Source organism: Cervus elaphus, chromosome 31 (assembly GCF_910594005.1).
Source record: "Cervus elaphus chromosome 31, mCerEla1.1, whole genome shotgun sequence".
Taxonomy (NCBI): Eukaryota; Metazoa; Chordata; class Mammalia; order Artiodactyla; family Cervidae; genus Cervus; species Cervus elaphus.
In genome coordinates, this window is record NC_057845.1 from 49,344,339 (window position 1) to 49,356,750 (window position 12,412).

The following is a 12,412-nucleotide window of genomic DNA, read 5'->3' on the forward strand; positions in this document are numbered from 1 at the left end:
AGTTCAAATTCTACAAATTCTTTCATTAATGTCACAGAATTCATCTCTCCTAATAGTTAAAGGGAGGGCATTTCAAATCTACAAATACAAAGGAGAGGTGAGTTGCAGAAAATAAGCGAGAATTTACAAAGAAAATTCATACAGTTCTGAATTTAAGTATGTATCCTGATTAACCTACACATCTACATTAAGCTCTTTCAAGCCTGAGTTTAGACCTTTAAACAACTATTTTACTACATGGCTTTAACCTAAATTCTCCCTAAAGTTAATGAAATCTTTGAATCTTGAAACAAGTGTGATATTTGCATGTAGTGTTAACATTGCCATTTCAGTGCCTCTCTTCATTTTTTCTGATAGTGTAGAAGGTTTGGCACTTCTGGGCTTGTCTAATTACCACTTTCTCTTGGCATTTAGCCCAGTTAATCTCATTTTATTTCCTTATACAGAACATCCTAGATTGAGTAGGCTTATTTTGAGATCTTTACAGTGAATATAAATGAAATTCTTCTTAGGTGGCTGCTCTCATTTCTAAATCAACACCTTCTTTTTATAAGTCATTGATGAGAGAAGCACATTTGGCCAGTTTAAAAGGGGAAGTGTGTGTTAGTTACTCAGTCATGTCCGACTCTTTGTGACCCCATGGACTACAGCCTGCCAGGCTCCTTTGTCTGTGGGATTATCCAGGCAAGAATACTGGAATGAGTTGCTATTTCCTTCTCTAGGGGACCTCCCTGACCCAGGGTTCGAACCCTGGTCTCCTGTATTGCAGGCAGATTCTTTACCGTCTGAGCCACTGGAAACGCAATGACAATTTAGCAATTTTGTGTGTGTGTGTGTGTCTATGAATGATGGGCCAGATAAGATAAAGGAAAGATAATCTCTAGGTGGAAGATTCTAAAGTCAAAAAAATTTTTTTTATTAAGTGGATTTTCATAAACTGTAATAGCTCTCTTTTTCCATTACATATAAAATGTATTTCAGGAGTCCATATGAAGGACAAAAACAAAGCAAAACCTGTATATCTCAAACACCCACAAGAAACAACTTTTTGTTAATATGAGTTTTGTCATATGGCACCATGGTACCCACATGAAAATCTTTAGGAAAAGATTTGAATTATAGAAATATAATGTGAAGACAGACATAATATCACCTACTTCATAATCTGCAGTGCCTGGCATTAAACACACACACACATACACACACATATAATGAAACTTGTCCTTTTCAAATTCTTATACAAAAATGATTCATTTTGATAAGTGCCCAAGTATTTATTGAATTATAGAGTAAATAAGTGGGGACAGGAAATGTTTAAAAATAGGGAAAATGTCTATATTTTACCATAACTGAGCTTTTCTAAAAACATGTATTCACTTTTTCCTTGGCATTTCATGAAGAAACAAATCTCAGTAGATATAGGGACACATGTGGATTTATTATATAACTTTGGAATCATAGAAAATAGTTTCCCATGTTGTTTCCTGAAATGTTTAGCTCTGAGACATGTTGATTAACAAAAATAATTTAAATTTAAGACACGTAGGTATGTTTTGGTAACTTGTTAGTTCTCAGGAAAAATTAGCAATGAGGTAGATAGTTGAACACACATACATGTACACACGTGCAGAGAATTTCAATATACTATTTTTTTGCTGATTAACTTCTGGGGTAAGTAATTTCAAAAGGTTTCTGTCTTAATATTCTGGGCATCTAAGGTTAATTATAATGGACTTTCCTGATGGTTCAAATGGTAAAGAATCTGCCTGCAATGTGGGAGACCCGGGTTCAGTCCCTGGGTTGGGAAGATTCCCTGGAGAAGGGAATGGACACCCACTCCAGTATTCTTGCTTGGAGAATCCCACGGACAGATGAACCCAGCAGGCCACAGTCTATGGGGTTGCAAAAAGTAGGACATGACTGAGCAACTAACGCTTTCACTTCAAGGTGAATTATTTTACAGTTGAAGCTATTATAAGGTTATGAAATTTCACAAATTATCATAGTAGTTTATATATCATGTATGGTACATAACCATGTCATACAATCTTCAGCATTTTCAGTATAGAAAACAAAAGGAATTTTAATCCTGTGACATATATTTTGCTAGTATGAACTTGCACAACTAGTGGGTGGAGCAGTAGGTATGGTTGAAGCAGTAAGTAATGGGAGGAGATTGAAAAAGTCCAAAATGCTGTGCAAAATGAAGCAGAATTCACATCTAGACCATTTGGGCAATTTTTACATTAAAATATCATCATTGTTTCTGCAAGGAGGAAAGATACGTTATTTTGAAAGCTCACTCTGCTTTCAATTTAAGCTTTTCTAGGTGCAGACTCCGCTCCTCTGACAGCACCACGGCACTCATTCTGCACCGCAAGTTATCACACCGGGGTTAGGAGAGACGAAGCCTGTTCCCTGAAGCAATTTCTTTCGGCAGTGGTGCTGGAGCAGAGTTCAGAATTATCTTTAATATGAATGAGAAGCTGGAGCCACTCGAACAGGCAGATGGAGTTTTGTTTTTCCCCCTAGACCAGGAACTTGTCTGATTCTTTTTCCCAAATACATTCATCATCTTGGTTGCTGTTTTGTCTAACCTTGTTCTGCCATTCTTTCCAATTACTCAGTTTAGTTTATCCATTCCAGGTTAGCTAATTGGCTTTGCTTAGCCCTCCTTTTCACACATTGCCATCCCATTCCATGTGTAATTCAAGTCCCATTAGCTCCCACTTCATTTAAACCAACATAGGGCTCCTGGGAGTAGTAGGGCTGCTGGAAACAGGTGCAATTGGCCAGATGGCTGCCTTGCCAAGGAGGAGCAGGCTGAGACAGCTCCCTTGCCAAATTCAGACTGTGAGGCTGAGACAGCTAAACGGGTTAGCAGAGGGGTTGAATTGCTGGATTGAATTGCTATAGTCCTTCTGCTATTGGTTCTCTCTTAGACTCGAAATGCATATTCTCTTCAGACTTAAAGCCAACTTTAAGAAACAAGGAAGCTGCTTATAAGGCATGAGACCACCACTATAGCATATGCTGCCAAGATGTTGTTTGGTTCTATTTTGAAAGAAGTAGGACCCATTCTAGAGGCGATTTGGCCGCCAAGTTGCCTCTGTGAACATTTATTTTCATGCTGTATTTGTTACTCCCTAAGACTGTCTCACGGTTTAACTCAGAGGGAACCCATTCTGAATCTTGAATTACCCCTGGATCTACTTTCTCATTTACTGGCCAGGACTGCAAAACAGACCACCATGTGGGTCTTGCCCACTGAAAATTCATGGTACCCAGTACCAAACGAACTCTAACCGAGTGGGATTTTTCTTTTCATTTTTTCCAGCTTATTCCACACACATAAAAAACTTTTAAATGCCACTCATTAAATCCAGATTCTGCCTACTTTATTTTGCAAAGATGATTGGACCTCTATTCCTTATTATCCATTAGCCACATATTCTTCCATATCTGACTTTGTTTCACATGATTCTGATGGTATTTATTTAAGGAACAACATTAGCCTTGTAATTTCCATTCTGAGTTATTTTTTACTGTCAATCCCCATTTCCCACAACCTATGAAGATTAAGTCGACATAAATCACCACAGAAGTTGGTTTTTTTTTTTTTAATTTGGGCTTTTGAAATAGTATATTTTTGATTGTCATTTAATCCTCTGATCTCATTTTTTCTTTTCTATTTTTTCTTAATGCATTCTATATATCTTGGTATTATTCAAGACTCTTCCACTCTCTGTTATTTCCGTTTCATTTTTCAGCAAACTGATGGTGCTACATCCTACAGTAACTCCATATCTATGGCTCAATTTCAAAGCACTTATTCCAATAACATGCTTTTACTTTCACTGATTTTAGGACTAGTAGATTTGTAGGACTGGCCCCACAGGTTTTTGTTTTTGTTTTTCCAGTTTTCTGAGTTCAAGGACTATTATTTTTTTATAATTTTTTTCCATATTATCTTAACTGTCTCACCCCTGTCATTATTATTTTTTTCTCTCAACTTTTTTAGTTCTTCTGCTAAACATTCTGGTCTGACTTATAATTAAGATACTCTTGAACTATTACAATGAATTAAACCTAAAAATAATTGATACTAATGACAACAGAAGCTAAATATCATGTGACATTTACTGTGATTCAGTGCATTCTGTCATTCAGGCTTCACAATATCCCTATGAAGTATTGTTATCCCCATTTTATTTTATTGTTTAATTTTTTAAATATTTATTTATTTGGCTGCATTGGGTCTTAGTTGCAGGATCTTTGTTCTTCATTTCAGCATGTGGGAACTAGTTCCCCAACCAGGAATCCAACCCAGGCCCCCTGCATTGGAAGCATGGAGTTTTAATCACTGGACCACCAGGGAAGTCCCTATTATCCCTGTTGTAAAGATGATAATATCAGAGTATAGAGAAATTATGCAGCCTGTTGATTATTACAGAACTACTGAAAGATAGGACTTGAACCTAGAATTTCTGAGAAATTCATCTGCTTTCCTTCTATTTCTGTGCTCATCAGAATAACATGTTTTTAGAACAGTAGAGGACACTGGTGGCCTAAGAGTTTCCAGGAAAAAAAAAGAAAAGAAAGAAAGAAAAATCCCCACTTAACAAAATACTATCCACAAAAATTCATTTGCACCTATCTCACCAGACCCCTGGTTTTCTTTGTAAACTTCACTTTTCCTTAGAAGCTCTCTGGGACTCTGGGTTTACCCTTAGAAACAATTGGTCATAAAGGAGAATCCAGATCAATCTTTAAAGAGAACACAAGTATGAGGGGTGAATTATTCCTCAAATAAGGGATTCTTGTTTTAAAGTATATGGGTAAAAATAGACACATTTTTTTAAAATCTTGAATCCATTGGTTATTATATTGCTATGCCCCAGTACTATACTTTTTTAGTCTGTTAATCTCCTTACATCACCAATTTCATTGTGTCATTTTGTTTTCAAAAACATCACCTCCCTCCCTGCTTCTTGAAGAATAAAATTCAATGCTGGCCTATCACTCAAAATCATCTGCAAACCATGCATAACTTTTCCTCTATTATTCTCCCAGTATACACTTGCCACCTTAATCAGAGTATTCTTGCCCTTTTCCTAATAACATACCCTTTTTCAGTCTAGTCCAAAACCGTGGTATGATCCCAACTCTGTATGATAAAATTCTACTTGTTTTCTAAGAGTTAGATCATAGTTTAATGCTTCTCATCCCTTAGTCAGAAATAAGCTTCCTCATTTCTCAACCCTCACTGTACCCCGTAATTCTCTTATTGCATTATCACCTAGTGGTTTGACTTTTGGTTATCTCTTTATGTACTTGTCTTTTTGTTCTTTCTTTCTTTTAATTTTATTTACTTTTAGTTGTGTTGGATCTCTGTTGCTGCCTGGGCTTAGCCCTACTTGCGGTGAGTAGGGGCTACTCTCTAGCTGCGGCATGTGGTCTTTGCATTGCAGTGGCTTCTCCTGTTGCAGAGCATGGGCGTATGGGTTTCAGTAGTTGTGGCTCCTGGGTGCTAGAGTACAGGCTCAATAGTTGTGGCACATGACCTTAGTTGCTCCGTGGCATGTTCCCTGATCAGGGATCAAATCCATGTCTCCTGCATTGGCAGGTGGTGTCTATACCACTGAGGCACCAGGGAAGTCCTACTTTTCTTATCTTTGCTAAAGGACTGTGAAACATTAATATAAAGGATCAGCATCACACGCTTATTTGTATTTTCCCAAAGTTAGCAGTAGACTACTTACAAGAGATGCTCAGTAAATGTTTACTGTTGACACTATACATAATAAGTGGTATCATTAGTAACTCAACAATGTGCTTTGATGAAAACTCCAAACCTGTCATCACATGATGTTAATAAGTTAGCAGTTAAGAAATTCAACACTGGCACACTGTAGGATATCTAATTTCAATCTTCAAACAACTGACATGGTAGGTATTCTGACTCTTATTTTACAGGTGAGGAAACGAAGTTTGAAGATCCAGAGAGAAAATGTCAGAGTTTAGGCATTCCTGACTCCAAAGCTATATTCTACCAGTCTTCTTTTTTACATCCATAACTATTTTTCAGGAATACTCATTTAAATGTCTCCTAAGCTAATTCTTTCTTCTGTGTTCCCTCATTTAATTCTTAATTCTAATCTCATATCAATTCATAAGTTAATTTCTAGAATATGCTCTTAATGGATTCAGTTCAGTCACTCAGTTGTGTCCAACTCTTTGTGACTCCAAGGACTACAACAAGACAGTCTTCTCTGTCCGTCATCAACTCCCAGAGCTTGCTCAAACTCATGTCCATTGAGTCAGTGATGCTATCCCATCATCTCATCCTCTGTCATCCCCATCTCCTCCTGCCTTCCATCTTTCCCAGCATCAGGGTCTTTTCCAATGAGTTGGTTCTTCGCATCAGGTGGCCAAAATATTGGAGCTTCAGCATCAGTCCTTCTAATGAATATTCAGGAATGATTTCATTTAGGATTGTCTGGTTTGATCTCCTTTTGATCTCCTTAATGGATTGCTTCCCTACAAAATTTCCAGCATTATATACTGTTTCCTATACACAGTACCCTGACTCATTTTCCTTAAAATTTTCTATTTTCCCCATATTTTTTCCTAGTCAACTAGCTACAAAATAAGCTTGAATAATTTTTTCAATGATCAATTTTGCTATGTCCAAAATGAGAAAAATAACAGTTTGCCTCATAAAATTGCAGGTGTGAAATGGATGCTAAAAGCATGCTATGCTCATAGAATATTTAATACATTTTAGTTTTTATTATCATGTTTTTATTATCATTATCATCAAATTTTAGAAATGCCATGTTTAACATAATTTTACAAAGAAAGAAAATGAGGTACAGACAAGAGATTTGCCTAAAAACAACCAGAAAGTTAGGACTGGGTTTAAGAGTGAAATCCTGACCCAACACTAATTTCTTTTACTATACAAAAATTTCGTGACTCATCTTACCTATCTCATTATCTGTCATGTATCTTTTATTTCACAACACAGTACATTCCTCTGTACAATTTGTCATTTCTGCTTTGAAAGCCTTCTAATCTATTTTAGTTATCAGTCCTCTCCAACTCTCAGGTCCTGTTCAAGTAACACTTGCTTTCTGATATTTTCCACAAAAATGTTAAGTCATACCTATCTTCTATGCATTGTTCTCTGAAGTTTACTTATACATTTCTCATTTATCCTATTTTTTATCCTATAAATGTTTCATAATATATGATACTGATTTTAAGTTTACATAAGGAGCTTTGAGCACCCAAAACTGGTTGAAGTTAAAAGGATTATTTGATGTCCTGTCTTGCTGATTCTTAACTATCATCATGACAAGACTTGGTTGGTTATTGCACATGTTATTTTAGACTGTTTTGGAGTAGGCATATTTGAGTTTCTGGGCTTTTATATGGTTTTTCCAGTAGTCATATGTGGAGGTGAATGTTGGGCCATGAAAAAGGCTGAGCACTGAAAAACTGATGCTTTCAAATTGCGGTGCTGGAGGAGACTCTTGAGAGCCCCTGGGACAGCTAGGAGATCAAACCAGTCAATCCTAAAGGAAATCGACCTTGAATATTCATTGGAAGGACTGAAGCTAAAGTTGAAGCTCCAGGACTTTGGCAACCTGATGTGAAATCCAACTCACTGGAAAAGACCCTGATGCTGGAAAAGATTGAGGGTAGGAGGAGAAGGGGGAGACAGAGGAAGTGATGGTTGGATGGTGTCACCAATCCATTAGGACATGAGTTTGAACAAACTTCGGGAGATGGTGAAGGACAGGGAAGCCTGGTGGGCTCCAGTCCATGGGGCTGCAGAGTCAGACACGACTTAGTGATTGAGCAACAACAAATATGAATATGTGAGAGAGATTTTCTCAACGCTGTTTTTTGCAACTGTTCAAAACTCAAACTTTGAGTTCAGAGTTGACATCAACTCTCTTGCTAAAGCTCAGTTTACTGCCTTTCCTAATTTGCTACTTCTCTGGAGATTTGTGTAACACTGAAATATGAAAATGCTTGTCCTCCAAAATATATTTTCCAAAGAGGCCCAAGATCACCGCCAGTTTTCCCAGGATTTTTTTCTTTCATATCTCAATGCACTGCCCTCATACTTTCTCTCTTCATTTTATCTTTGCCTGAGACAGTGGAAGAGTTATAATAACTACCCTGAAGTTTGGGGCAATTGCCAGTTCAGGTTATCCTCAGAGTTTTGCTGATTAACCATTTTATGCTGACTATAGGTCAGCACAAGACTACACAGTCAATAGAAGCTGAAGGAAAGTCATAATAGCTATTACCTATGGTAAAATAGATTCCATTTTCCATTTATAGACCCATTACTTTCATCTGTAAACCGCTGTTAAGAACTTGTACATTTATTTTCATTTTCTGCCTATACTAGCTCTTGGAATAAGCAATTCTTCAAGTTTTGAATAAGAATATTAAATACTTGCATTATCTTTCAGTATGGGCAATTTTAAATGCAATTTATTACATGAGATTTTTAAAATAAATATGAAACAACTTTACAATCAGAACAAAGCTATTTTAATTTTGATAAAACAAGTCTTTTCCATATCAGTCTCTAGTTGAAGTAGTATTTTATGTTATACATTTTAAATATATCTCCATGGTTTTTACTTGTTGAAATATTTTAAAAGATATCTCCTTGTACAAAATGTAATATATTAGCATTTGGTAAAATTGTTCATTTTCATCACTTTTAGTCTTAACAGGATAAGGCTTGGAAATTTTAAATAGAGACATTTTTATGGCCACACTGTTTTATGGTTCCAAGACACCCTACTAATTGCTCCGTGTCATTCATCACCTAATTGGAAAAGTATTTAACATCCAGAAAGAGAGATCCACTGAGTTGCCCATGTATACTTTTTAATTAATGGCAGAGACACATATCCTGAAATAACTTTCAATTACAAAAGTAGATGATTCACCGAAAAATTGATTTTTAATTTCTTAAATCTTAACTGTTAGACATAGGCAGACTTGGAAAGAATGTAGGATGCTTCCTAAAAATTAGATCTATTTTAAAAGGAGATAAAAGTTTGACTTGCCTCTGAAAGAATGTTAATCTGAATAGTAAAACTAAGTGGAGATGGGGACCCAGTGCCCCAACTTCTGGGCCAAGAATTAGAGGAGCAAAGGTATTAGAAACTCTAAGAGGTGAATGGGAATCCAAGAGCATAGAAAATATCTCAGAGCAGACCAGAAAGACTACTAGCATCTTAGACAACTTCTTCTTCAACTGAGATGGTAAAGCAATGGAATTGCAAGTGCTGAGAGATGGGAATGGTGAGCAGACTCTCAGGCAGCATATTAGGGTCAGCACCTCCCTCTGTGTAAAAGGGAAAATCTGAATTATTTCTACAACATTTGAGGGAACCTCGAAAGCGAATGAAAGAGAGCCACCAGGTTCGGAGCAGTTTCAGATCGTGAATGTAGAATAAACTTGGACACCACATCTAGCAACAGTGGGTGCAAATATATGACAATAGGAACCAAGTGGGGCATCACCCCAGTGGATGCTACGGATGGAGGATAATTCTGGATCCATATTCCTCTCATGCAAGAGAGTCAGATACAATCACTTCCAGAGAGCTCCCCACAGCAAAATGTTAACTGAATGATACTGTTAACCTTGATATGACTGTGTTTACCTCGAACAGGTAAGACTAACACTGTGTCTCTGAAAATGTCATCTCTAGAGAAGTAAAACAGTTTTGTTCAATTCATTTGTGACCACAGAAACAGAATTACTGTAAATCTAACATAACTGAAATCCCGGAGCTTCTCTCTTGCTCAAGCCTCTTCCAAAGCTCCAAGAAGAGCTCTAGTAATGCTTTTGTAAAATTTGCAAAAGACAATATTAGCCACAATTGCATAAGACACCTGCCTCTTTCCACTCTGACTTTCCTTTGAGCACATGTCCCCTCCCGGCCCAGAATCCAATTCAATTAAGGGTGAATTCAATTAAGCGGAAATTGCATTGGAGATACATTTAGTTTAGGCTTAATGAGATTTATGTATGTGGTTCACATTCCCTCCCATGAAGGGTTAAGTTAGTGCTGGTCTCCAACAGTGCATGGTTAGAGGGCATATTGTGAGATGAAGGAGTCCTACAGTCCTAGACACTAGAAATATGTGGGCTATGGAGGAGAAACAGGTAAATATTTAAGGAGAAGACTCAGTTCTCCCTTCTGCTTACTCAGTGAAGAAATTCTATTACTATAAATGCATTTGCATGACATAGAAATGATCGGAATTCCTAATTTTTTAGAGAACAAACCTGTAGGTATACCATAGAGTATGTCAGTGTGTAAAGAATCATGTATTTTTCATCTTTTTATAATAAATTACACGTCAACCTTACATTTCTCAGTGAGTTGCAAAACTGGAACTTTTCTAAACTATAACTAATAAGTATTTCAATCCCATGGACAAAAAGCCTAAGTTTTTTTTTTTTTTTTTTTTCTGTACTCTCTACAGAAAATGGTATTAAGTCTAAGATGTATGAAGAAACTATAAAGATGTACAACTAACATTTTAGGGGAAAAGTATTCTATTGGTATTTCAGTTTATGAGTAGAAGTAATTTGGTATTACTTTCCTGAATTTTATAATGCCTGTGGCATGTACCAGATTTAATTTTTTTTTAATTTTGTGAATTTCTTTTTGTTCTAAATAGTTATATGTCCAATTTTGTATTCCTAAGTTTGTATTATTTTCTTCTCAAATATCCCTGTTCCCAATTATATACACTTCAAACCTTCTAAACCTTGACCAGTAATATCATACTTTCTACCGATACTTGAATGTAAGCTCCATGAGAGCAGGAATTGTTTTCCTTTTTTCCCTGTTCTATATCAAAACCCATACAGGATCTGAAATGTAAAAGGTACTCAATAGATACTTACGAAATGAATACTGGTCACTGTCTAAATAATGCTTCCAAGATGAAGAAGCCTAATGTTTCCTTTGTTTTTATTCAGTGGACTTGCTCCACTCAGCTTCCTGTGTTAATTTTTTCTGACAAATATCGTGATGTTTATACAGAAAAGTTGTAAAAAGAAATTTCTTGCAAAACTCTAGTATTTTACAAAGGATTTACTTTCTGCAGTAGTGATGGATGCGGTTTAGAAGATATGCAAACACAAGACCAGGAAAGTATAAGGTGAGGAAAAAGAAAAAGGAAAAAAAACTACAGACAAAACAGGACAAATTATTACAAGAGACCTGATAAAGACGAGAAAGAACAAGGGCTGGATGTGGAAACATGGCTGAACTCAGCTTTTCTTTCCACCGTAAGAGAAACACAAAGATTTTACACATAATATATAGCCACCAGCGCCCCTTCTCAGCCGCCCGCCATGACAACCGCGTCGCCTCGCAGCCGCCGGAACTGCCAGCAGGACTCGGAGGCCGCCATCAACCGCCAGATCCGCCTGGAGCTCTGCGCCTCCCATGTCTACCTGTCCGTGTCCTACTATTTTGCCGGCGATGATGGGGCTTTGACGAACTTTGCCAAATACTTTTCTTCACCCGTCTCATGAGGAGAGGGAACAGGCTGAGAAACGGAGGAAGCTGCAGAACCAGCGAGGCGGCCGAATCTTCCTTCAGGAAGAAACCGGACGGTGATGACCGGGACAGTGGGCTGGATGCGATGCGATGTGCGCTGCGCTTGGAGAGACGTGTGCGTCAGCCACTACCGGAGCTGCACAGACTGGCCACTGGAAAAAACGGTCCCCATCTGTGTGACCTCGCAGAGACCCCGTACCCGAGTGAACAGGTGGGAGCCATCAGAGAGTTGGGTGACCACATAACCGGCCTGCGGCAGCTGGGGGCCCCTGGATCCTGCATGGCAGAGGACCTCCTTGACAGGCACAGCTTGGGATACAGCGAGAGCTGAGCCTCAGGCTGGCTGCCCGCAGCCGAGGGGTGACTTCCCTGGCCACGCAGGCAGTGCATGCCTGTTTGGGTTACCCTCACCTTTTCTGTAATTCGTAACAAAACATCTACTTAAGTTCTTTCTTTAGTACCATTCCTTCAAATAAAGTAATTTGGTAACCCCGCCCAAAAAATATATAATATATAATAATATTGATAATAATTATTATTATTATAAATAATCAGGTTTCAGTTTATCCATATAGCCAATGTATGCTATATTCTGCAGATAGATGTTTGAAAACTACCATCTTCAGCTTTAAATAATATTTACTGAGAGACAAAAATACCAAGAGGGATAAATCCTTAAAAGGGCAGGCTAGCTCATTTTATGCAGAGGTGTAAAGAACCATGAACCACATGTTGAAAAACTGAAATGCTAAATGAAGTGGTGATGTGTGGGAACTGGGCCACAGATGTTA

At 37.6% G+C, this 12,412-nt stretch overlaps 1 pseudogene; it reads left to right on the top strand.

Annotated features, from left to right (window-relative positions):
* The first annotated feature begins 11,355 nt into the window (after positions 1–11,355).
* LOC122687477 lies at positions 11,356–12,046 on the top strand (annotated as a pseudogene).
* The last annotated feature ends 366 nt before the right edge of the window (positions 12,047–12,412 follow it).